We start from the raw sequence: 27,944 nt of genomic DNA on the forward strand, positions 1-27,944 counted from the left end.
TCCTGCAAGGGTGAATGTGAGGTATATGCACCAGAGAGGTACAGGGCTTTTCTAAAGGAGACTATCTTAAGGTAGTGATCTGAAGTTCAGAAGGAACAAGTTATACCATTTAGATAGTTACACTTTGTGCCCTTGACCAATGCATCTCTGATCAAATGTCCCTATTTGGCATTACTCAAGTGCTTCCTTCCTCCCACCTAGTCAATATGTAACCAGATAGCAATCTTTATGATTTTAGAAATGTATCTCAGCTGAGCTGCAGCAATTTTTTTCCCATATTCCAAAAAGCCAATAAAGACAATATATAGCAGCGACCTAATTTGACCATTTATATTTTCAGCCCAACATATGTACTCAGAGGTTGTTTATGATAGCACTTTCCTTTCTTATGGTAATGTTTCTATGGTAAATAGCATTTATGTAGCAATAATTCGGCCTGCATTTGTTCCTTTCTTCCCCCTTTTTCACTCCTTCAGGAAGTCTGTCCAACAGGTAAATTCAAATTACATTTCCGCGCCTTTAGGTCCTTTTTCACCTGTGGCCTTCAACCTTCATACCACACCATTGATCCTAGCGTCTTCATCTCTACTGTGCGTGTTCTCTTCATTCAATGTAGACACATGCAAGAGATAGTAATGCCACCCAATTTCACTCTGTAACACTGAGTCCAAAATCCTGTCCAAAACCGTGGCCGAAAGGCTGCCCATGCCTCTGGTCAATCTTGTGCACCAGGATGGGTGTAGCCACTCTCGTGCACAAGGTCCAATTTGGCTCTATGCCAGGGTCTTGGACACACAAAAGTCTCAGATGCCTGGGGTTGGCTCTAGCGCGAACTTCAAAATCCTTGTTTCCAGCCTATTGGTTTCGACTCAGTGAATTGGACTTTCCTCCAACAAGTCCTGGGCAGAATGAATTTTGGCCCTAGTTTTCTCCAATATATCAAAGTCCTGTATGTCTCCTCCTGGACCAAAGTGCAAGTTAATGGTGCCTTGTCCAAGCCATTCTCCATTGAGTGCGGCACTTGAGAGGGATGCTCCAGTTGCCCTTGCCTTTGGCTGTAAAGTTCGAGCCCTTGGTGGAGGAGCAATCCCCACCCGTAGGGCTGTGATGGGAAGAGGATATTTACAACAGCTCCTCACTATATGCAGTCATTATGATCGTCTTCCTTCATAGACCCAACCCAACTAAAGAAAGGATAATGCATATTATAGGCGTGAATGGAGGTGCCTCAGGGTAAACCGAGGAGAATCTACACTGCTGCTGATACAGGATGGAGCCTCACCATCAAACTTGCAAACTAAGATGCAATGCCCAGTTGGAACACGTTAATGTATTCTGAGTGATTTGCACAGCTGTGGTGCACTTCCACTCTCCATTATTGGTAGTGTAAAGCTATTTAAGTGACTGCACTGCCAGCTACTCTTTGGGCTACTGAACAACTCAAATAAGATCCCTTTGTGTTTTTCTTCTGATGAGCATTTTCCTTTAGGCGAGTGGGCAATCCATATTATCCTTTAATAAATGCTTGCAAATTAGTGTAATATGTGTCTGAGGGCAGTCAATGTCAACTTTATTATTGGGCCGCGCAAATGCTGCTTTCCATAACTGGCTCTTTTGACCAGCACATCTCTTTGAGTGACATGAGATACTAGGTCTACTTTTAGTGCGGACACCCCCCTGGTTCCCTTAGGTTACCAGACTCACCTTTGTATGCTGGTGTAGGGAGGTAGAGGATGTGGCGCAGCGGCCAGAGCGGCCAGCTCAGGAGCTGGGGATCCGGGTTCGAGTCTCGACGTCGGCTCAACATTCTATGATTCTGGGCAAATCACTTAATCTCCCCGTGCCCATGGACAGCGCCTGGATACCCTCCCGGGTGATAAGCAGGGCTAAATAAATCCTCAAAATTATTTATTCACATTTATTTCGGGTGCTGAAGTGGAAAAAGTGGAACTGTGTGCCTACACAGGAAACATCGCCATGGCAGGATACATGGATCCCTTACCTCGCGTAACTTGTAGGTTTTCAAAGGTCGGATCAGCTTAATATCTCAGGGCTCAGCGATGTATGGGATGCGGTAGAGATGCATAATACAGACCATACTATCCTGGCTGATGTCAATACCCTAGAGCCAAATTGACCCTAAAAGCACTAAGGGGAAATGGCATGTCACAAATTTCTAAATCTCTGGTGACAAATACCCCAACTCATTACAGAACCTCAGAGACCAATAGGAGCAAGATGTAGGACTCCCAGGGGGGAAGACGACTGGAAAACAACTAGGAAGGCTTCCCAAACTCTAGCAATTTCAGCCCGGCTGCACTTAGTGCAGTTTAAATATTTTCTTAGGGTCTTCTATAACCCGGAAAGGTGTGGAGGATGGGCAAGAGCTCCAGCCCACAGTGTCTTAGATGTAAGGGTTTTTTTCTTGCACATAGTCTGGGAGTGTCCAGTGATACACATTTACTGGTTGAATACTACAAATACTCTAGGAGATGTTGTGGGACAACCTACTCACCTGGAGGCCAAACTCATTGTTGTGGGGCTAATGGATCAATGGAGGGTCCTGATGCATTTGAACACAAATGGGGGTTGGTCTTTTTCTGGTGCAAAGGGATATGGCTTGCCAATGGAGATCAGACAGCGTTAATGGCTCAGGGGGGTGGGCTGTTGTGCCAAACAGGAAGCAGTGGTGCACAGGGTGATACGGTGTTCCAAAAAGCATGATCAAATTTGGGGGCAATTGGGAGTGCACTTCCTTAAGATAACTTCTTGAACACGTGCAGTTACTTACTGGAGGGTTGGCTGTTCAATAAATGGACATTGCTGTTTTCAGAATCCCTGAATACTGTTTGGAGATTAAACCACCTTTGTACAGTTGCTGGTTATGTGCAGAAAAATAATAAAAAGATGTATTACCAAAAGAGATTGTATTGCATCTTTTCAAAGCTTCTAAATGTATGCTTCCTGTGGTAGCATTTCTTTTACTCCAACCATAGAATCCCTCCCGTGCACACTCACTTTGAGCCTATTTATGATGGCGAGGTGATATCATTTATATCAACGCGATTGAGTGAGTTGATCTTATATATTGCTCAATTCATCTACAAACACCTCTTCTTCTGCCGAGAGGTTGGCTGCACCCTGTTGCGGATCATCAAACCTGATGCTAACCCTTCCCACTGAGGGCATTTGCTGTGCACTGGATCAAATCTCCTGTAATATGATTCAGTCAATGAGCTTCTTTAACATTGAAAAAGAGTCAGTGATCCCAAATACATATTTTGGAGGCTACCACCTGCATTGATGGTTCCCAAAATGCCTATCCGGACATGCTCCCAATGAACACTCTAAATTTCCATTAGTTCCATGTGTGAAAATCTGATATTTAACTTTTTGTCACTTTGAACACATCTTGAGATGTATTACGTTTCCATCTGTACACTTGTCAAGAATCGAACACTCTTACCTTGGTCTGTGCTCCTCCACCTGATACCTTCAGTTAGGAAAGCCCGGCCACCCTTACACTTCCAGACAAGCCAATAGGTCCAGTTAAAAAAAACAGAGCTCCCAGCCAAGGAGCGATTTGGTGACACCTGTGAGAGACCCACTCGGCTTGTACATGGATTACACCAGCCTTGAAGACTTGAGGGTAGATGGGCATGCAGAAAGTCTGGATCTGTCACGCCAACAAGACTCTAGTGCTTCCGCTGGTGCTGGGGTGGGCCTTGTTGCCACCCAAAGTAGTAGCCCCCACAAAGGTATGTGAAGAAGAGAATGCACAATGACGTATTCAGTAACACATTGAACCGCAGTCCTGTGTCCGAACTCTCCTTGACCAATTTCAACTGCTTTTCAATATCTTATGGAGCTAGAAGAGAACTAGAAAACAACACATAACACATCACAAGGGAGAGAGAGAAGATTCCCAGAATCAGGCTAGTACACACTAATATGATTGACATGGCAGTGTGAGTAGTGAATAGAGCAGTCTCTTGCATTTTTAATTAATTGATTAAATGATTCAGTGTAGACTTCTGCTGTGAAGCATCTACAGCAGGAATCTAAGTAAAATGTAACACCCATATATTTAACACTTTAACACATAAATAGTGAAAGTGGGTAGATTTTAAGGTTATAGTTCGCGAAAATGGCAAAGATACTGCAAATCAGCATAGAGAAAATATTAGATTTTTTGTTTTTTAGACTTGACACTAAAAGCCCAGTAGAATCGGGAGTCAGTGAAGCAGGGGGAGGTAGCTTTCTGAGGCGCACAACTGATTACGTCATAGACGATGTTCCCATCATTACCACATCCTTATGCCAAAGTCAGTTCTTGAGAAATCAGATGATCTCATGTCTGTAGGGTGGAGGAAGTAGTTTCCTGAGTCTAACAGTTGAGTGAGTCATACCACGGAATGGATGAGCAGGGGTGGCATACCTAAGATGTTTCTAGCTCAGAATGAAAAGTTTTCACTGGTGAAAGTACAAAGATAAGATTGATTATAGACAAAGCAATGCTAGGCAGCGGCATTCAGGGTAACCGGGAGTACAAAGTACCACTCATGTGTCATTTCTTGCATTCCCTCTGGTCCACTTTGCAAAACCTGTAGTTCCTGTAATTCATCCATCCTCACTAACGATCACTGACATTAAGGGCCCCATTATGATGTCGGGCTGATTGCCCCCGCCAGCCTGGTGGGGGCAATCCGCCAGCCTGGCGGGGACAATCCGCCCGACATCCACGCCCGTTCCCCCCCCCGCCATATTAGTATGGCGGGAGGACTTGCCGTCCGCCGCTTTTCCGCCCCGGTCGCCTTGCGGCCGGGGCATTAAAGGAATAATATGGTGGCGGTGTCTATTAGACACCGCCAGCCATATTACGATGGGCCTGGGCAGGTGCCCGCCGCCACAGAAAATCATGCGGTCTTCACTTTGGGGGCCCCCTGCGGGCCCCCAAAGTGAAGGAGGGGTGGGGGGTGCACACAGGGGGTACCTGGGGTACCCCCCTGCATTTGCATATACAATGCGGTAGGCACCGCGTGGTGCCTGCCGCATTGTGTATGCAAATGCATACATGCATTTATGGCATTGTGGCGGGTGGTGCAGAGAGCACCACCTGCCACAATGTTATAAATGCAGGATGCGGCCGCCACTGTGGGGCCGCATCCAAATTCCACCCACGGGACTCCCGCCCTTATGGTGGGCGGTCCCTAGTCCCGATAGGATGGCGGGTGGACTAAGTCCGCCCGTCATCCTAATGACCCTCTTAGACTACATTCAACTTTTTATAGTTTAAGTAGTCTGTTTTCTTGTTTTCTGTTTCTGTTACCATCACTGTTTTTTAACTGTTATTCCAAAATAAAAACATCAGGCTATTTGGATTGAATCCCATGTGATAGTTGGTCAAATAATACATGATGCCACTTTTATTGACACCGATGGATTTAATGAACTGATTTTCTCGGATCTGCTGCCTGCGGTGCTGCAAGCAAGGGCGTAACATTGGCTCTAAAAGAAGCAAAGTAGCCCAATTACCAAGAAAGCAGACAGCAAACTGACAGTTCAACTAGGGTGGTAACATCTTAGCATAAGCATTCCATTAACAATTAGAGTAATAGAGATGAGGCAAAGGGGGTTTCTCAGTGGTGGAAAAAAAGGAAGAACCAACTGTTGAAAGAGAGCAGGATCCCAAGCACCCAGTTCTTACTGTCTAACACCCTTGCCAAAGTCATTCGCACTGCGTAAAGGAAGCCTCCCGCAACAGAGATAAGGAAGTGATACCACTCCCCTGGGTTCACAGCTTACTGGACTTTGGATGTTGCTTTGACTCGTCTTCCGGTTTGTGTCCCCGTTGCCATTCCCCTCCTCTTTCCATGCGATGTCCTTCACCCTCCCCTCCTCTTTCCCGCCTTCATTACCTGTCTACTTCCCAAGCTCCTTCCCCCTCCCCTGAATCTTTCTTCTTGCCTGCTTTTCCCCTTACTTATTTGTGCTTATGGTTTATCTTTCTAGTAACTATGTTGCCATGCTCTAAGAACTGTGTAACCTTTGTAACGATGTTACCTGTAACTATGATCGGATGCTCATGTAAAGCGCTCTGATACCTCCGGGTCTAGCCAGCGCTATATAAAACCTTCAAAATAAATACATAAATAAATGGTGGGGAGCCGGGGTAGAGGAACCCCCAAACCCGTGAATTATTGTAGACCATGCTCACCCTAGGTGAAAGCAGGAGACAGGTCACTTGGGTGTAGAGCGCCCTGCACTCCTCGATGAACAATAACCGAGAAAATCTGGGAATAACTGGGAATCGGCTCTCAGGAGGTATTTGATGACAGGGATTGGAAGAAAGGCTTGGAATACACCCCTTGGGTTTCCAGAGCCTCCCGCTTTAAATACATCCAATATAACTACACTCACATGACGTATTTAGCTTAATAAGAGACATGCAATATCTACACTGTCAGCTAAGATGAACACAGGAAGATGAGGGATACTTTCATATGGTGTGGAAATGCCCCATCATAAATAGATACTGGAAGCCTGTCAACGACGTGCTGGAAGAGACATTAACGTACACTGATCTGCACACCCCAACACACTGCCTTTTAGCCTTTTCATTTGTCCCAAACTGAACACAGTGAGGAGCTGATTCCTAGATCTGGTGCTCCTATTGGCCAGAAGGGCCCTAGCCATGCCTTGGCTCTCCTCGTCAGTCCCACCTCTGAGTCACTGGTGTGAGGAGTGAACAACAGGGTTAAGAGTGAAATCTTTCCCCTATGTGTAGAAAGGAAAACAAATGACTTCAACTACGACCCATAGAGGATTTCTGGGATGAGGTGCTGTCGACATTTCTTTTCCTTTGCTGGAGCATCTGTGCGCGTAATAAATGATTTTAACATAACATAACATTACATTTCGAAATTTCAAGCATACATGCTCACCCTTGAAAAGAGATCGCCACATACCAGAGTAGCAGAGCCTATTATGTTCCAGAGGTGAACAGAACGTAAACACTGAAAGTGTAGATTCCCCTGGCCTTACTCACATGTGAGGTAAATTGTAAGTTTATATATAATACAATATAGCTTATAAATTTATATGTTGCTGAACTCCCAGTTACAATTCTTCATAATTAGGTCGCCACGGCCCAGGGTGGAGGTGGGAGGGGCGGCGGGGTAGTGACACATCTCTATCATAAACCACCTTATCCATAGAGGACTTCACTTCAGGACTTTTGACCTGTTTGTGATTCCTATTTTAGTGTGGTCTGTCTTCTCTTTCTTTCTCCCTTTCGACAGGCGCATACGCGGATTATCATTGTCTTGCCTTAAGATGACTGTTCATATGGTGTCACGTGTTGAAAAAATCCTACATTTATTGCATATTTACTGTGTGTAAACTGCTTGGTTGCATGCTCGACTTTGTTCAAATGCCATAAAATGGGGTTAAGGAAACAAGATAAAGTAATGGATGAAGTTCTGTTGCGACCCTATACAGGAAAGGCATCTTGGGTCTTTACTATTGAATTTTGCTGCTGAGTCAGTTGGCATGTAAGTATTGGCTGATTGGAGGTGGTGATTCAATATAACCTTTATGGCCCGCTACCAAGGGCTATACCAGTAGTTAAAGGACCTGAAACTGAGTTATAGGCCTGAGTCACAGGCCAGGGTCTATAACGAGGGCGCGGGCCTTTAACAACAGGTATGGCCGGAGATGGAAAGGTTGTAAAGGCTAATACAACATTACACCCACCGAGCGTAGAATGTTCTACATTTTAAGGAGGGAAACAGAAAGACAAACATTGGAATGTTGGAGCAGAAGGCTTATACGAGTCATTATAAGGATGCTTATAATGGAGCCCTCTACCTTCCAATATTCTAATCATATTTATAGAATGTTCTGTTGTGGGGGCTATGTTTTATTGTTGCCAGTGTCCTTATTATGTTTGGATAAAGTGATGTGAAAAGATAACTTGCACAACCTCCAGTCATGGCCTTGACACTTCTCTCATGCTTCAAAGTATGCCAGGGAAATCTTAGAACAATAGCTTACATGTATTATGCTTTGTTGTTCAAAGTGCCTCCTCCATTCGTGTGGACTAGCAAAAATGAGATCAGCAGAGACCCTGATCTGGTTGAAACAAGAAAGTTGTTTTGTGCTCAGTTTTGTAGTGAGTGAATTGAAGCTCTATTGTGCTCTATTGTGCAACCTGCCTTCTGTGTAGATTTATTAAAGAATCATACCCAGTGCTGCTAGATATTCAAGTAATTCAGATATATTTTTGTTGTTCTTTTCTTCTACCTAAATGCTGAACTCTCTAACGACTACAATTCGCTTGGCAGTTGATTGTAGCAGGCAAATCATGCGGGTTGAAGTTTAGAGGCATGGTTGCATGGAAATATCTGGAGAACACGAAAGAATGTTCTCTTGGCTGAGAATTTAGCATTACAGAATAGGTATTTCCCCAAAAGTGCGGAGAGTTTGTTCCTGAACGATCTCTCTATAATAGCCCATGAGGTAGAATTTGTGGGTGTGTGGTATGTCGTAGATTTTTGGGGCCACTTCAATGATGATAAAACATTTTTCAGGCGGATTTGAAAGTTTGATTCGCTGATGGACATCTGGTTCTTATGGAGGTTGTTCCGCTTGTCAGATTTTGATAACAGAGCTCTGATTTCTGGTTTCTCCCTTTGGGTAGAGTATTGAAGTTCCTCTGTCAATTTTAGAGCCTTATCCCTTTCCACCCCACTCACCTGATTTATTATTATGACCATATTGAGTGCATCCTTTGAGCTGTTATATATAGGTAGGAGGTCTCCTGTACCTAATCCGCTGGGGGTGATGTAAAGAATTAGGTGGTCATTGTAGAGATTATTTGTCTGGACACGTAACTAATACAAGGCCAGTTGTTGCATTTGGGTTTTCTTTTGACCCTTGTCAGCTGTGTTACTTGATCTGGTTTCAATGGCGTGGGCATCTTGTGGAGTTTGGTCAATTTTCCTCAATGCCTAACTGCTAATTATAGCAAAACCAGAGGGGGGTGATGGACGGAGTGTTGAACATTGCAAGCACTCACCCCCAGTCAACTGATCTGGGTTTAATCCATCATTATTCTTTAGCTCACTCCGCCACCCCAGTTCAGACATGGCCATATGCAAATCAGTCTGACCCTGTGCCTCATGGGAACAGCCCAGCCCGAACTGCCAGGCCATATCTTCCCTGGACCACAAACGAGCGTCCTGGGACCGGTTACTGGCTAATCAGACGTCATCAGCCAGGCTAGCTTGAATCCAGTGGCAAAGTGAGCAAGGGACCCACGTCTGGGCATACCCTGCCAACTTAGGGCGAACAAAGCAAAACCAAAGAGGGATGATGGATGGAGTGTTGAACAATGCAAGCACTCACCCCCAGTCAACTGATCTGTGTTTAATCCATCATCATGCTTTAGGTCACTCCGCCACCCCAGTTCAGACTTGGCCATATGCAAATCAGTCTGACCCTGTGCCTCATGGGAACAGTCCAGCCCGACCTGCCAAGCCATGTCTTTCCTGGACCGGAAACAAGCATCCTGGGACCGGTTTCTGGCTAATCAGCCATCATCAGCCAGGCTAGCTTGAATCCAGTGGCAAAGTGAGCAAGGGACCCACGTCTGGGCATACCTTGCCAACTTAGGGGGAACACAGCAAAACCAAAGGGGGATGGGTTTTGCTTTACTGCTAATTAAGGCACCATATCGACACACGTGAATTCCATTGCTTATTTCAGAGTTTGATCTTCTAGCAGTAAAATCATCCCTGCAGTCTACTTACCGAGTCATTTTTAGATACATATAGATTTTTCTCAAAACTCACATTGCCGATTTGACAACATGTCCCCACTGAATTTGTCTCTCATTGTTCAAACAAAGAGCCCTTCCTGGGATCTGTGTGCTGGGAAAAATTTGGTGCATAAATTTGAAAGTCAGCAAAAGAGAGATCTTAGCTTCGCCAAAAACAACATTGGCACCTTTTATATGAAACAAAGGCATTTATTTAGAGTTTGGCTACAGACTACTCTGACACAAATGTTAATGTTAATGTTAATGTTAAGCCGTACTTTTTGAGCGCACGGCTACCCCAAAAGGGTGTCCCGGCGCTTTAGCAAAGAGGCCCAGAGAGACAAGAGACCAAAGGCATACACACTACAGTCACGATGGTTACTTAGTGAAGAGCAGAGTCTTCAACTCCTTCCTAAAAGCCAGAAGGTTGTTCGCTTTCCGAAGAGAAAGTGGGAGCTCGTTCCACAAACAAGCTGTCACATGTTGGAAGGATCGGCCTCCCATTCGGGCACGTTTGACCGCAGGCACCTCCATTTTGGCCAAGTCCGCTGACCGCAGCGTCCTCCGTGGCACATAGAAAGCAATACGCTTCCTAAGATAGTTGGGACCAATCGCATGAAGGGCTTTAAACGCCAGAGTGAGGAGTTTAAATCTGATTCTACCAGAAATTGGCAGCCAGTGCAGCTTAGCTAGTAGCGAAGAGGCGCTGGCTCTCCTGGGCAGGCCATAGATGGCTCTGGCCGCCGAATTCTGGACAATTTGCAGTCTGGATAAAAGATACTTAGGTAGGCCTGCAAAAAGCGCATTTGCATAGTCCAGGCGGGATCCCACAAGCGCCTGGACTACATTCCTACGATACAGCAATGAAAGCAGAGGGAGGAATTTCCTAAGCATCTTAAGGATGCCGAAGCATTTCCCTGATAATCCCAGAATGTGTGGACGGAAAGAAAGATCATCGTCAAACACCACTCCAAGATTTTTTACTTGGGAAGATGGTTTCTCCGGGGGGAACATGTCCTGGGGCCACCATGTCTTCCAGCCCGGATCAGGGGCACGGCCGAAAAAGAGCAGCTCAGACTTGTCTGAGTTGCATTTGAGGCTGTGCCGCTGAAACCACGCAAAGACTGCGCTCAGACAGTCTTTAATTCTGCCGCTGTTGAAGACCTCTCCCTTCCTGCAGGTGAACAGGAGCTGGGTGTCATCAGCATATGAGATGACCCGGGCCCCAAACGCCTCCGCTACCTCCGCCAGAGGGGCCATATATATGTTAAAGATGGTGGGGCTCAAGATAGAGCCTTGAGGCACCCCCACCTCCAGCGAAGGCATTTCAGCCGAGAACGGCGGAGCCCAGATCACCTGTCGACGGTCGGCAAGAAAGGATTGAAACCAGTCCAACACCGTCCCCCGCAGACCAATCTCCCTGAGTCTTGAAAGGAGACCTGCGTGTGGGACGGTGTCGAACGCCGCCGACAGGGCTAACATGACTAACATAGCCTTTCCTCCGTGATCGAGCGTCTCCCTGATGGCGTCGGTAACCTCGACCAGAGCTGTCTCCGTGCTGTAATTCGCACGAAAGCCAGACTGGGAGTCATGCAGCAGTTTGTTATTCTCAATGAAGGTGGTAAGAGTATGCTGAACATGTTTCTCCAACACCTTCGCCAGAGCAGGGAGGAGGGAGATCGGTCTATAGTTAGCCCACTGCAGGGGGTCGAGCAGAGGCTTCTTAATCAACGGCAAAATAAGTGCGTGTTTCCATTGTCGAGGAACCTCCCCGGAGCTCAATGATAGATTAAGCAGGGGGTTCAGCAAGCTGTTCACAGCTGAAGCCACCCTGCCCAAGCATTTCGCCGGACAGGCATCCAGAGGCGAGCCAGATTGCAGCCGGGATAGCAGCTCGAGCGATGTTTCACAGGACAACTGGGGAAAGACAGATAGTAAGGGCCCGGATTCTGCTTGTAAGGGAGCTATACAGTTCGACTTACCCCCTGAAACAGCGGCAACAGTCGGAGGATCCACAGATGGAAATGTGTCCTGAATCTTTAAGATTTTAGCCACAAAAAAGTCTGCAAGCTGTTTGATCCATTCTTCAGTATGTGAATGAACAGGGGTGCCTACGACAGGATTGACAAACTCCTTCACAATCCTAAAAAGTTCCCAGCTCGTATTATCGGCTTTGTCAATTCTCTGCTCGAGATAATTCTTTTTAGCTGCAGCAATCTGTTTGTGGTATGACTTTATAGCATCGCGGTATTTCGTTTTCCCCACAAGATCGTACTTGCGCCTCCGACGCCTTTCCAACTTTTTACAGTCTTGGCGCATTGTGCGTAGTGTGGAGGAAAACCAAGGAGCAGAATCGAGATGAGGGGCTGTTCTAGCTGACTTCAGTGGGGCCAGCTCCTCGAATCTTGCCTGCATCCAGTTCTGGACCAGGATTAAGTCAGCTTCCAAAACCCCTGTCAGTTGACACGGGTATTGGCAGAGAGCATTAGAAAGCATATCTGCTGTCACTAGGTGAAAGGCTCTAGATTGCCGGGACCCTTCCTTCAGTGCTCGTTGGCTAGGCTTAGACTCAAGCACTATGGCAAAGTTTATAAGATAATGGTCTGACCAAAGGACTGGGAGTGGGGGGGACACCTCAATAGGCACGGAGGAAAAGATCACATCTAATGTGTGGCCTTTCACATGAGTGGGGCTGTGAATAAAAGAAGCTAGCCCTAACAGCGCCGTAATGTCTCGGAGTTTGGCAGCTTCAGCATCAGTTAGGGAGTCCATATGCAGATTTAAATCACCTAATAGCAAGCAATGCGCAGAACGCATGCATGGTACTGATAAAGCCGACTGTAGGTCCTCAAAAAAGGACCCAATGGGTCCAGGGGGTCTGTAGAGGAGAATCCCGGTACAGGTCTGAGACTCCGATAGGCAGAGCGTAAAACCTAAGGCTTCACATCCAGCAATATTGTCCACCGTAAAGGAGGAACAATCAAAGGCCTTGTCCACTATCAGAGCCACCCCGCCTCCTCTTCCCTCAGTTCTATCCTTCCTTAAGATGGCGTAATTAGGCGGAATAGCACAGGCAATATCGGGTTCCGAACCCACTCCCAACCAAGTCTCGGTTAAGAATAAGCAAGAGGTCTTGGAGTGCGCGAGAAGATCCCATATGTCCGAGGTATGGCGAGGGAGGGACCTAGTATTGAGCAACGCGCAATGACAATGCAAAGGAGGGGTAGATAGAACACGAATGGATGTCAACGTAGGGCGCCAGTTGCACACAGGGCAACCCTTGCCTAGTCGGCGACCGCCGGGATAAAGAGACATACAGTCAGAGCGAGGGGGGCGCAGAGCAAACAAGGTAGCAGCGCTATACGAGATCATCCTGGAACAGCAGGAGATCAGCCACTAGGCAGGCAAACGGCAGGGATTCAGTAAAAGATGAAGGAGCCGAGAGCCAGAGTCCGGCCGCGTCCGAGACGCGGACGAGCGCAGACGGGCAGGACTCTGGCACGACTCAGGCGCAGGGAAGGCGCTCGGCTGTGCGTTACCGCTGCGCGCTATCAGCGAGCATTAAATAGCGTCGTCTCGGCGTCCCAGGTGACCTGGACGCTCAAAGATGGCGCTCGCGCTTCCTCCCAAACCAAGATGGCGCTGAACCCACAACCTCCCGGTAACCCGGACCCGCCAAACAGCGGTGGTGATTCCTGAATTACAGTGCAAGGTAGGGGCCAGAACAGATTAAAAGCAGGGAAAGAAGGCAAAAATTAAAAGTTACAAAAATCCGAAAAACGGGAATTGTTAAAAGTTAACTGGGCAGAATAGCGCGCGACCAGCGCGAACAGCAGCGAGGCACCAGAGAAATTCTCGCCCTCAAGGACACTAAGCAGGCTCACCTTCCGGTCAGCTCGCCCTAAATAGCGTCGTCTCGGTGTCCCAGGTGACCTGGACGCTCAAAGATGGCGCTCGCGCTTCCTCCCAAACCAAGATGGCGCTGAACCCACAACCTCCCGGTAACCCGGACCCGCCAAACAGCGGTGGTGATTCCTGAATTACAGTGCAAGGTGGGGCCAGAACAGATTAAAAGCAGGGAAAGAAGGCAAAAATTAAAAGTTACAAAAATCCGAAAAACGGGAATTGTTAAAAATTAACTGTGCAGAATAGCGCGCGACCAGCACGAACAGCAGCGAGGCACCAGAGAAATTCTCGCCCTCAAGGACACTAAGCAGGCTCACCTTCCGGTCAGCTCGCCCTAAATAGCGTCGTCTCGGCGTCCCAGGTGACCTGGACGCTCAAAGATGGCGCTCGCGCTTCCTCCCAAACCAAGATGGCGCTGAACCCACAACCTCCCGGTAACCCGGACCCGCCAAACAGCGGTGGTGATTCCTGAATTACAGTGCAAGGTGGGGGCCAGAACAGATTAAAAGCAGGGAAAGAAGGCAAAAATTAAAAGTTACAAAAATCCGAAAAACGGGAATTGTTAAAAATTAACTGTGCAGAATAGCGCGCGACCAGCGCGAACAGCAGCGAGGCACCAGAGAAATTCTCGCCCTCAAGGACACTAAGCAGGCTCACCTTCCGGTCAGCTCGCCCTAAATAGCATCGTCTCGGCGTCCCAGGTGACCTGGACGCTCAAAGATGGCGCTCGCGCTTCCTCCCAAACCAAGATGGCGCTGAACCCACAACCTCCCGGTAACCCGGACCCGCCAAACAGCGGTGGTGATTCCTGAATTACAGTGCAAGGTAGGGGCCAGAACAGATTAAAAGCAGGGAAAGAAGGCAAAAATTAAAAGTTACAAAAATCCGAAAAACGGGAATTGTTAAAAATTAACTGGGCAGAATAGCGCGCGACCAGCGCGAACAGCAGCGAGGCACCAGAGAAATTATCGCCCTCAAGGACACTAAGCAGGCTCACCTTCCGGTCAGCTCGCCCTAAATAGCGTTGTCTCGGCGTCCCAGGTGACCTGGACGCTCAAAGATGGCGCTCGCGCTTCCTCCCAAACCAAGATGGCGCTGAACCCACAACCTCCCGGTAACCCGGACCAGCCAAACAGCGGTGGTGATTCCTGAATTACAGTGCAAGGTAGGGGCCAGAACAGATTAAAAGCAGGGAAAGAAGGCAAAAATTAAAAGTTACAAAAATCCGAAAAACGGGAATTGTTAAAAATTAACTGGGCAGAATAGCGCGCGACCAGCGCGAACAGCAGCGAGGCACCAGAGAAATTCTCGCCCTCAAGGACACTAAGCAAATGTGGGGGAGTATCTTGACTGCCAAACTCCTTATTCACTCACTCTATTTAGAAACAGATAAACTGTCATGTTTCCACTGCCAGTTCCATCACTGTCTCCTCCCTAGCTGCCCCAAAAGGAAATTCCCAGCATGCCAGGCATTTATTTTTCGTATTTCAATAACAAATTCAGGCTTCTTGCTGTTCGGGTAGACTGCACACAGCACCAGCAGAGCAAATGTTCAGTGCCTCCTCTGAAGGCACAGAGATATCTGCTAGGCAGGTGGAATCTCTAAAGATGTCAGACTGTAGTCACCAGGGCCATGGATTGCATCCTTCTGCTGCACTAGTGGAATAGAGTACAGCCCGTGGAGGCTTAAATAAGTCTGAAATCATACTTAAATAAGAGAACACATTGCCAAATCGGGAAAGCAATCTTAAAAAATATTCAATGCATCCATTCATGTAGTCCTTCCTTTAATTCCCTCATTAGCATGTTCTTTTGAGAAATGCTATAATCCGCTGTAGCGCATGATTTTTATTAGATTGCTTTCCAGAATAAAAGGGTTTTGATACCAGATGAAATTGATGATCACTCATACTTGGGGTTTGGATCTGTTCCAGTGTCTCTGTTTCCTGGCACCACGCATACAACTATCCATATCTTACTTTTCACGACTGCCAGCGGGTCCAGTGAAAGCCTCACACCTTTTATCTCGCTTTGTCCCCTCACTGTTATCATGCATGAACCTCTGCAGGTCCTGCCTCTCAATAACCCCCTCAGCCTACCACCGTCAGGATCCCATGTTCCCTATTCCTTGCAGCCACCATCTTAGTACTTGATGGGAACTTGGGCAGCAGGTTGTCATCTTTAATCTTAACATTCACCTTTCCTGCACCCTGCATGTACCATTCTTCACCCCTATAGAATGCACATAAGAAGGACAGGTATAGTATGTCTGTTATCCCTTCTTGCACTCTTTAAACCTTTTTTTAATTAATCATTTTTGGATGCCTAGTTAACCTTTATTTAATTAGATCACGTTTTTTCAATTTGTTTCCTTTTGTTCACTGTCATTAGTTCAACATTAATATGAGGTATCTACCTTAAAACTTCATTGATCTTGAGGACCTTGATATTTTGGGGCAATAACTACCAATATTGTTCAAGATAAAACTATAGAATTATTTGTGAAACTTTAGTTTTCCACCCACACAAGCCACAATATTCTGCTCTGTACCCACTAATCAGTATTCCAACCTGGTGCATCCCCTTCTGACCCCGAAATGACACCTCTCAAATTACTTACTATACCTCACAATGCATGATTATCAGTTCCATGGTGGTTCCCATGGAAGCACACAAAAAAGCTTCCCTCTCTTATGCAGGAAAAATGATTAAAACGTTCTAAATGGTGGTAGGTGTATTATAGCCTTAGAGCCTGTCATAGCAGGCTTTACATTAATTAAAGGCCTGCTCCAGCGTTTCTTGGCTCAGGCCTTTAACAAGGGAGTGGGCCTTTAATAGCCGGTAGAGCCCACTATGGAGGGCTTTAAGGCAATTAGAACATTCATCCACTAGAGGGTACATATTTCGAATTTGTAAAACAAAGGACTCACGGAGTCCGAGGGGTTTGAAATCCCCTTGGGCTCCATGAGACTTTTTGTACATCAACAGCTGTGAACAAACATTGCAATGTTGGCGCTCTGGGCTTCTACCGGCAATTAGAAGCCCGGAGCACTCCACTGGTTTCAAGGGAGCACTCAACATTCCAGTGTTCTAATAAAGACACTGAAGTAGCTCAGGGGCAATAACAACTTCTGTTGGCCTTCTGCCCCAACCCTCCATTACCTGATTCTCTTCTCTATTCTAGAACATGAGATGTTCTCAAAGCTTCATAAAACTTCTGCTTTAGGCCATAAGGTTTTTACAGGTCCTATCCCTTGTTATAGGCCTTCGTCTTCAGCTTGAGCCTTTAACAACTGTTATAGCCCTCAAAAGCAGGCTATAATGGTATATTGAGACAGAGAGGAGAACTTCACAAGTTTTATGGCGCTGATGGGAAATTTAGTCAGTGTGGCCAACTGTCTATTATGAGTGCATCATGTTTGGTCTGGTGGTATCCAAGAGGGCATTAACCAAGATCCATTCATATACCTGGGTAGCACATTTAAACAAGAAAAGGGGTCTCTAATTACTGCAGAATAGCCCATGTGAAACGGGATGTGGCTCTCTCTTTTATAGGATTTCCAGCAAATGTTCAAAATGATCCACAATTTGCCAGATTGGTTAATGTTTTCATTTCCAAATTAAGGGGCCGATTATGATGGCGGACGGACCTGAGTCCGTCCGCCACCATAGAGTAGGAGGGACCGTCCGCAGAGGCAGCGGCGGTCCCTCCGTGCAGATTAGGATGTGACCGCCAGGGTGGCGGTCACATCCTCTATTTTTAACATTGCGGCGCTTGCAGCTTCAAGCTGCACCCGCCGCAATGTTAAAAATGCATGCACCGCATTTGCGTGCACAAAGCGGCAGGCACCGCGCGGTGCCTGCCGCTTTGTTCACGCAAATGCAGGGGGGTACCATAGGTACCCCCCATGTGACCCCCACCCCACCTTCACCCAGGGGGCCCGCAACGGGCCCCCGAAGTGAAGGTCCGTATGCTTTTCCACGGCGGAAAAGCCGCCGTGGAAAAGCATACTTTCAACTCCATCATAATATGGCTGGCGGTGTCTGATAGACACCGCCAGCCATGTTAATGCTTTTCCGCCGCGGTCGGAAGGCGACCGCGGCGGAAAAGCGGCGGACAGATTCCAAGACCCACCAGCCATCCTAATTTGGCGGTGGGTCTTTCAAGCATCCGCGGCGGTTTTCCCGCATCCTCCGGGCCGGCGGTGGCTTCCGCCGGCCCAGAGGATGCGGGAAATCCGCAATCGTAATAGGCCCCTAAATCTTTCATAGAATTAAAACTCTCTTTAGTGTAGCCACATCTGATATGTTTCATTCCAGCAGAGAGCACCACTGAGATTTCTTAGGGCATTGTGGACATTTTCATGACATAGTGTCCTGTAGAGGGAGTTGGGTCCTGGTCTTTGGCTTCCCTGCTTGCCTGAACAATGACAAACAGAGAAGTTACCACAGGTATTCAACCTTTACGTCATACCCCCCTAAACCAGAGGGTGATGAGATATGTATTGTATTGTATTGTAATTGCATTTATACAGCGCTTACTACCCCTGATCAGGCGTCAAAGTGCTTTTTCGGCGAGTAGTACACTTCTCCGGAACTCATAAAGGATTAGTGTTGAATTAGTATTGTGAAATATGAAAGTAATTTGAGTGGTAGATAGGTTTGTCAATTATTTGGATCCAGAAGGATAGTGGAGGGATAGAAGAGGGAAAAAGGTTTGCATTTATATAGGGCTTGTTATCCCTGATGGGTTGTTAAAGCGCTTTTTTGGCAAGTAGCACACTACTCCAGAACCAATAATGGATTAGTATTGAATTAGTATAGTGAAATATGAAAGTAATTTGAGTGGTGGATATTAGTCAGTTATTTGGATTGAGAAGGATAGCAGAGGGATAGAAGAGGGAAAAAGGTTTGCATTTATATAGCTCTTGTTACCCCTGATGAGGTGTTGAAGCACTTTTTGGTGAGTATCACGCTACTCCTGAACCCATGAAGGATTAGTGTTGAATTAGCATAGTGAAATGTGAAATTGGAGAAGTGGACATGTTTGTCTGTTATTTTGATTGAAGAGGATAGCGGAGGAATAGAAGAGTGATGGATTTAGACTATTTTTTGTTTGTTTTGGAGGTTGTAGCAGGCGGAGGAGGCTTGGGATGAGTAAAAAGAGATGTGGAGGGGAAGAGTCAGACGGAAGAGTTTAGAAAGGCTTGTTTTAGGGGATCGGTCTAGTAAAAGAGGTGTCCGATGATGCAAGAAGGGGTAGAGCAGGGGAGAGTCTAGAACGGGTTATTTTGGGGATCATAGTAGTGGTATGGGGTTTGGGATGAATAAGAGAGTGGATGTAGAGAATATATCGATAAATGTATAGGGTTAAACATAGGGTAGTGCATTGGAAAGAGTAGTAGATAGAGGTTTGAGATGAGTCAGAGAGTTTAGGTAGAAGATATATTGAGAGAGGCAAAGGGTGAGAACTAGGGTAGTGCATTGGATATGCTGAATTAGAACAAAGTAATAAATATTTAGATCCATAAGTACATGGAAAGAATATAGATGTATAAAGGAAGTAAGTATGTGTAGATTAACGACATTGATAGAGCTATAGAGTAATAAATAGGGTAGTGCATTAAATACGCTTTTTGGGAAAAAAGTAATAAATATGTAGATCCAGTACATGGAAGGTATATAGATGCATAAAGGAAGTAAGTATATGTAGATTAAAGATGCATTAGATAAACTCTGTTTTCATAAAAAAACATAATTATTCGACATGTTTATACAAAACAATACACATATATAGGTACATATCTATAGTACAAATAAATGCTCATATCCCTATATGCTGTATATTTCTGTTTGCGTATGGTTCTTATGTGGGAAAGAGCCAGTTCTTGAGTCGTTTTCTGAAGATAAGGTCATTGTCCCTGGATCTTGTGTTGGGGGGTAAAGAGCTCCATAGTATGTGTATGGATATTTATTTATTTATTTGCGGTTTTTATAGAGCGCGACACTCATCCCTAGGGATATCACGGTGCTATATACCAAATAAGGACTACTGATGGCGTATGCTGAGAAGTTAAAGATTGGGGAAGAGGTGGGTTTTCAGTTTTTTTCGAAACTGGAGGTAATTTGTAGTATGTCTTAGGTCAGTAGGGAGCTCATTCCACCTTTTTGCTGCTAGGTAAGAAAAGGAGCGACCGCCTGTTTTGACTTTGTAGATGCGTTTGATTTTAGCCAAAGCTGATTGGCATGAGCGTAGGTTCCTATTGGGCACATAAAATTTGATCTTCCCTTTGCACTATATCCATAACGGATGTAGTGCAAATAAGCTGGAGGCCAACACATGGCAATTTGTTTGTTGTCAACGACAAACCCAAAGTGGGGGCTGGTAATGAAAAACAAAAAAGCAATGCCTTTGACGCACTGAGAGCTTTAAGCATGTTGGGCTAACTTGATCATTTTTCATGCCCAGGACCAACGTGGTGTGCACAGTGTTCAGAGCATGAAAGAAAGTTGACAGGAATTACATCAGAGAGACCGTCCTAAATTTGTCGGACCTTCTAATGTCATGTACTCCAGTGGATGGGATGAGTTTGTTTCCAATGATGGAGCTGGCTCAGAGCCCTTTTCAGCCTCCCCAACCCAACCCACCCCGCCCCCCAACCCCACCCACAACAGAGTCAGCTCTATTCTACGGAGAGTCTTTTCCCTGGTGACCTTGAATAATTCTTAGATTGTTTTAAATACTTTTTTCCTGTAATTTATTTTTAATGTGGTGATGTATGTGAGTCTATTACAGACACTTTGCAGATAAATGTTTGTTTTTCAACACTACTACACCCATAAAAAAGTTTCTTTTAGATCAAAACAGGACTTCACTCATGAGAAATGGGAAGGGGTCGCAAAGATTATTTGTTATAAGGTTAATGAGCTGCTGGTTATTAGATTTATGAGCTGCTGCTGCTGGTATTATAATATTGAAAATATGTGTCACTGTCCCTGAATATTAAATGTAAACCCATTTAGGACTTGGACCGGTGTGCCGGTGCACTGCCAGTGACCTAGCTAAAGAGGGCATGAAAGAGCTAAAATTGGATCATAAATACAAAGCTGTTCAGAACAGGGCCCCCAAATACGCTATGCCCAGTGCCCCCGAAATCCTTAAGATGTCCCTAAACGGCCCCTCGCGCGGGATGCCTGGCTTTCACCTTGTGGATACCCTGCCGGGGTTATCTCACAGGGGAATACCAGGACGGGTTCCCTAAGCAAGCGCTTAGATACCGACCTCGGTCAGTGATTTGCGCTATATAAATACATGTACATTTACATTTACATTTACATTTAAGCTGGCTGAGGCCCTAAATGAGACGTGGGAGCCCGTTTTTGGTGGATACACTTGTTCATTAGAAAAAAATGAGGTTCTTTGTGCTGCCACAGTTATTACTTTCTCAGTTTTTCAGTTTTTGGATGTTTAGCAAACAAGTATAAATACAAAATAACTAATATTCTGCGAATAGATATGGCTGGCACGTACTGTTCCGCGATGTGTTCTACGTTGGCTCGCTAAATATACTTTTTCGGCACTCTGGAGAGCATTGAGCAGAATGACCATTTGCACTGACGTCAGTAATTTGGAAATATCAGATCTTTTGTGTTGTGTTCTGGAAAATGGCTCTGTTCTTATAAGTGCGCAGGAAGAGCTTGGCCCCGAGCCAGCATCATTGCAGAAAGTTCTCATGCATTTTTTAAGTCCTGAAAATGGTCTGTTTACTTGTACATTTTGTTACCGGTTTCTGAGAATTGCAAATGTATCACTGTTTGCAGAGGGACAAAAAGTAAGCGCGCGACTGTAACCGAAGGCTTAAAGGAACTTTTACCGTTTCAGTTCAGACTAAAAGCCCAAAATAGTAATTTTCTGAGTCACAAGGCACCATCTATCTATGTGTGACTGTTCCAAACTCGAGAAAGCCCAATCCAGGCGCTCGTTGAGAGTTGAGCATCACAATGTTTTAATAACATTTACTGTTATTTATGGCTTTACATTTAGGATAAAACTAATGAACAAAGACAAAAGTTGGACGCACAAATTACACCTTTCGTACCGTGTCTTTTGCTTCCCTTTTGCACTTTTACCCGCATGCTTTTGCTGGTGAAAATTTCGTGAAATAATGCGGTATTACCACATTATTCCAATTCAGTAAAATGGTGGAAATACGCAGTGATGTGATTATGGCACGTTTATCCAATGTCGACTTCTCTCTAAAGGAGCATGTTGTGACGCTAAGCATTTGCGGCCACATGCATCAACCTATTTAGAAAGTGCAAACGGTGCGAATCGGTAAATTCGGCCGTTTGCGATTCCTAAATAGGTTTCAGGGATGCATCAAACATTTTTGGAAACATCGCTATTTTTAGCGAATTCCAAAAATGCGATTGCTTTTAAGGAATCGCAAATTTGCGATTCCTTAAAAGCAATGCATGATTACTTTTAAAATTGCGAATTCGCAATTAGGGGGTGCAAATTACCACGAGGGTGAACCTCATGGTAATTTGCGAAAATGTATTAAAATGCTCAAATTTGCATTTTAAAACACTGTCATGTTACAGACACACATGTCCTTAGGACATGTGTGTGTGAAACATGTACTTCAAAATACATTTCAGGGGTGCAGGGGGGGGTCCTTTGGACCCCCCCCCTGCACCCATGGAATGCATTAACATTTTGCGAATCGCTGATTGAAATTCGCAAAATGTCAATACCTTCCCATTGATTCCTATGGGCCTTTTGGCCCATAGGAATCAATGGGAATTGCGAAATCGCAAATTAGAATTCGCATAATATTTGCAATTCGGTAAAAATTGCGATTTTTACCGAATCGCAAATATTATGCGATTTAAATCATGCATCCCATTTTGCGATTCCTTAATTGCGATTCCCTAAAAATCGCAAATAAGGAATCGCAAAACCGGACTTTGATGCATGTGGCCGTTGGTGCTTTTACTGGCGATTAGCAAACAAGTCAACATTGTAAAACTTTTTTTTTTCAAATGCTGTGTCACTGCGACATAGCGAAAAGAGATATATATTGAAAATGTCTAACCACATAGTTAAGAAGTAGCAACAGCAATGTCAAATATTCCCAGATACCCTGCATTGTTGGAAAGCCTTGGGAAACAGGAAACAGGGCAAACCATGTCTAAGGGGCCCACCCTGCACTTGGACTTATTTCTAGGCTCAATGATTCCTTTTTAGAGAAAACTCTGACATGATGAGGACCTTTGTTCTAAGGAAGACATGAGGACTTTCTACTGGTTCTTGCTAGTCAGGGGTCTCCTCTAACACCTGCTTTGTTGCTTGAACCTTTGGTACCTAGTAGGGCATCATGCCCGTGGGCCTCAGTCAGAACCAGACATGAAAGGGAAACAGCAACCAGGGGCGGCTCCTCCTCTAAGGCGGAACTCGGGTGGCAGAGTGGGCTAAAGAACGGTGATGGATTAAACCCAGATCTGTTGACTGGGTGTGAGTGTTTGATTGGTTCAGATGCTCCGTCCATCACCACCCCTTTTTGTACCTCCTCTAAGGTGGAGCAGCGTCATCCCACTGCTCTCAGAGCAGAGCAGCAAAAATAAAATGATAATAATGCTGTAATTATAAAAAAACAATTGTAGCTGCGGGGGCTGGGTTTGGGCGGGGCAGAACTGATTGCGCAGGGGGAGGAGTGACCAAACAGTCATGCGCACTTTGCATGTTCCCCACCAGGCTGCATTACACAGCCTTGTGAGGAACATACAAAGCCTCCCTGTTCCCGTCTGAGCGTTGAACAACGGCGCTCAGACCAATCACAACGCTGCATTGCAGCGTTGTGATTGGTTCAGGGGAGCTTGAGAGCCGGGTGCTTCCTGCTGCCAGGACAGAAGGAAAAAGGAAGTTGAATATGACGTGGGAGAGGCGGCGGCTGGCGATAAGGTAAGTGGCATTTAACCCCTTCGCTGCGGTGGCAATTCCGCTGCAGTGCTGGGGGGGGGGGGGGGCAGAGCGGCGGCCGCATGCTCGTGGCCGTCACGAGCCGCGGTTGCGCTGTGCTCATGACGGAGCGGTTCCGCCATGGCCCGCCCGCTCAATAGAACGCGCCGCGCAGGCGCGGCAGTAGGGCCATGACGGAACCGCTCCGTCATGAGCACAGCGCAACCGCGGCTCATGACGGAGCGGCTCCGTCATGAGCATGCAAAGGGTTAAAAAGTAATATTTTTTCATTTTCTCTCCAGCCACCCCGCCCCTCAACTGCAATTTCCTGCCAGCCGCTACTGGCACATACTACCGACCGCTGAACAATGTATTGCCTTTGCAATGCTGGCGGAACTACGAATGCGTATGAACCACGCATTCCATTTACAATGCAAGTGTTACAACCAAATGCGTTAGGTAAAGCAGCATTGTTCCCTACCTACGCAATGCCTTCTCCTGTGTCTGAGCAAGGTCCAGTGCTCCTATGAGAAGCAGCTCCTTCCTGGAATGAGGGTGCCACAGAGCTCAAATGGTCTGAGAAGCTGAATAGAACCAGGAAAGCCGGGAAGCCTCTTCTCAGAGAGTTTCAGGCTAGCAGATAACTTTCCTTGCGGTGATGTCATGCCCTGGAAGCCTTGGGAGGTGGGGACCAATCGGAAGACTCCATTTCAGTTTTGAGGTTAGTGCCATTTTTTTAGTACAAAGAAGAAAAGTCATAAAAGTGAATGTGAGTGCTTCACGCGAGGCAGGGAGAGGAAGTATGGTCCTTGGGAGGAGGCAAAAGCATGGTTGTGCATCATCTGGTGGCAGGAGCTAAGAAATTGCAGAGGGTTCCCATTACTCCCTGTGCATCCATAAGTCAATTTAGGATCTTGTGTGATGCTTACCTACTTCTGTGAAACAGTCCACGACTTTTCCCACCCTCCTACGATCAGTGGCAGCGCCAGAAGGGTGCTTTGCAGCCGTTGCATGACTTTGACCTGCCAAACTAGTTGTAGCATTGACCATGGGAGATGGTATTTGTGCGTATCCAAGATTGATAGCCATGCCTTGGTGACCCTATTGTGGATCATGAGGCCAACGTAAGCAGGCCCCCCACCTGCAATTGGCAGGTGGGGGGCCTGCTCGACTTCCTTACTGAGGCAAATACACCTGCGTCTAGTCCAGACTTGAACCCCATTTATTTTATCTCGGAAGACTGAGTTCTGTTCAGGAGTTATCAACAATGTTGTCAGTGGGTAGCCCCCGCTACTGGGCACATTGGGGCACCATGAATAGTACGTGTATCACTTAGAGGTTCTGTGTCCTATGTGGTGGTGCCTAGATCTCATTTACCTTGTCACAGCGTGTGCTTCCGGGTCCCTGTATGTAGCCAGAGATGTTACTCTTGTTTGGAATAGCTGCATCATGTTAGCTGCAAATGTTGAAGACATTCCCTTGTTCTTGGCTTACCTACACTGGATTCCAGCAGATGGTGACACTGTGTTCCACACCGAGTTTGAATGCATTCATAACTCGTAAGAGTGCTCTAGCGGATCAAGTTGCCAGTGGTGTCACCGATGACCGTCTTGATGAATCCAGAATGCATAGTAGCTACACCTGTGATGTGTTTCGGGGGTATCCCTTAGGACAAGACCACTCTTAGAAATTCCTGCTCAATAAAGTCAATGAATGCTTCCGTTGGCGTGGACTATCTGTTCCTGTGGACTACACTCCCGTCGTCCCTCATGAGTATGTGTGTTGGTTGTAGTAATACATTGAAGAATACAACTTGTCTTGCAGGTCCTGTCCTCGTATAGACCATCGTGTTTCACTTCAAAAAAGCATTTTGGAGATGCTTTGCTATGCTCCCTTCAGTGCTTTTAAAGGATATGGGAGTGTGTGTCTAGGTGTACATGAACAGGTGGCCTATTAGGGATGACTGGATGTTGGAGGTGCAAGTAATTAGGTGCATATTGCTCCCTTCATTTGTGTGCTCTCTTATTGCAACCGTAGTCATGTCTTACACTGCATTTGATCGGTGATTTGCACATGAAAAATATTTTCTTCGTATATTTACCACTTGATTTGTTTTTAGGCAGGTAGGTTTATAAACAGACCTATAGTGCAAGTTGGGTTTTCAGGTGTGAGAATTTCCATGCAAGAGACATGCACAGCTTCAGGTGGGAATCCTCAGCACAATTCTGCATTGCAGTACACCATTCCAAGATGGCCACCAAAAACATTCTCCACTTCAAGAAAGATACTAAACTTAACTCTACACCAAGATGGTAATTACAAAAAAAATTATTCCAAGATTGCACTCAAACACAAACACCATTCCAAGGCAGTGGCGTCCTGAAGCCCCGCTTTAGCAGCTGCAGCGGAAGGGGGGGTTATTTATAGGACACTTCTTGGCAGAGTGGTTGGACGGATGGATGGAGCCTGGCTGGATGGATGGTTGCTGGATGGAAGAATGGATGCCAGCGTGGATGTATGGCCGGAATAATGGATGGCGGAATGGATGGGTGGCAGTGTGTCTAGATGAATGGATTGCAGAGTGGATGGATGGCAGAGTAGATAGATAGATGGATGGACAGATGGCAGATTTGATGGATGGATCGATGGATCAATAGAAGACAGAATGATGAATAAAAGAAAAAATGGATGACATTATGTAAAGGTGTACGGAAGGTGGATGGAAGGGTGAAATAATGAATGTATAGATGCACTGATGGTAGAGACAAGGATCTGTTCTAGTGATAGTTCAGCTCACTGGCTTCGCTTGTTTGGTGGCATCAGCGCTTTATTTCAAAGTGGGGGCTATTTTAATTTTCTGGCTACTCCCTTGTTCCAAGATAATGCAGTGTTTCTGACCACCTAGTAGTGAGGCCCTGTTTGTTTACAGGGCAATTCTTCAATCACATTTTTGGTAAATACAGGTTTGCACAATCAGACTGGGTCCAAATCATTTCACTGTTGGTTAACCTAAGGACTCAACGATTCAGAAAAGGGGGTGGTGATGGACAGAGTTTCTAAATTAAGCAGAATACTCCTACCCAGTCAACAGATCAGGACTTGATCCATCACCGTTTTTTAGCTCACTGCACCATCCCAGCGCAGAACCTGGCTACACGCAAATTAGTCTGTCCCTGGACCAGTGCATCATGGGAACAGGGCAGACCAAACTACCAAGCCAATTCTTTTACTGGAAAGGAAACGCGCTTCCTGGGACCGGTTTCTGGCATTACAGCCGTCTTCGGCCCGGCTTGCTTGAATCCTGATGGTGCAGTGAGCAAGGGACTCACATCTGAGCATACCCTTCCACGCTTGTGGTGGACAAAACGATTCAGAAAAGGGGGTGGTGATGGACAGAGTTTCTGAATTAAGCAGAATACTCCTACCCAGTCAACAGATCAGGGCTTGATCCATCACCGTTTTTTAGCTCACTGCACCATCCAGCTCAGAACCTGGCTACATGCAAATTAGTCTGTCCCTGGCCCAGTGCATCATGGGAACAGGGCAGGCCAAACTACCAAGCCAATTCTTTTACTGGAAAGGAAACAAGCTTCCGGGGACCGGTTTCTGGCATTACAGCCGTCTTCGGCCCGGCTTGCTTGAATCCTGATGGTGCAGTGAGCAAGGGACTCACATCTGAGCATACCCTTCCACGCTTGTGGTGGACAAAACGATTCAGAAAAGGGGGTGGTGATGGACAGAGTTTCTGAATTAAGCAGAATGCTCCTACCCAGTCAACAGATCAGGGCTTGATCCATCACCGTTTTTTAGCTCACTGCACCATCCCAGCTCAGAACCTGGCTACATGCAAATTAGTCTGTCCCTGGCCCAGTGCATCATGGGAACAGGGCAGACCAAACTACCAAGCCAATTCTTTTACTGGAAAGGAAACAAGCTTCCGGGGACCAGTTTCTGGCATTATAGCCGTCTTCGGCCCGGCTTGCTTGAATCCTGATGGTGCAGTGAGCAAGGGACTCACATCTGAGCATACCCTTCCACGCTTGTGGTGGACAAAACGATTCAGAAAAGGGGGTGGTGATGGACAGAGTTTCTGTATTAAGCAGAATACTCCTACCCAGTCAACAGATCAGGGCTTGATCCATCACCGTTTTTTAGCTCACTGCACCATCCCAGCTCAGAACCTGGCTACATGCAAATTAGTCTGTCCCTGGCCCAGTGCATCATGGGAACAGGGCAGACCAAACTACCAAGCCAATT

This window comes from Lissotriton vulgaris, chromosome 11, assembly GCF_964263255.1.
Source record: "Lissotriton vulgaris chromosome 11, aLisVul1.2, whole genome shotgun sequence".
NCBI classification, from domain to species: Eukaryota; Metazoa; Chordata; class Amphibia; order Caudata; family Salamandridae; genus Lissotriton; species Lissotriton vulgaris.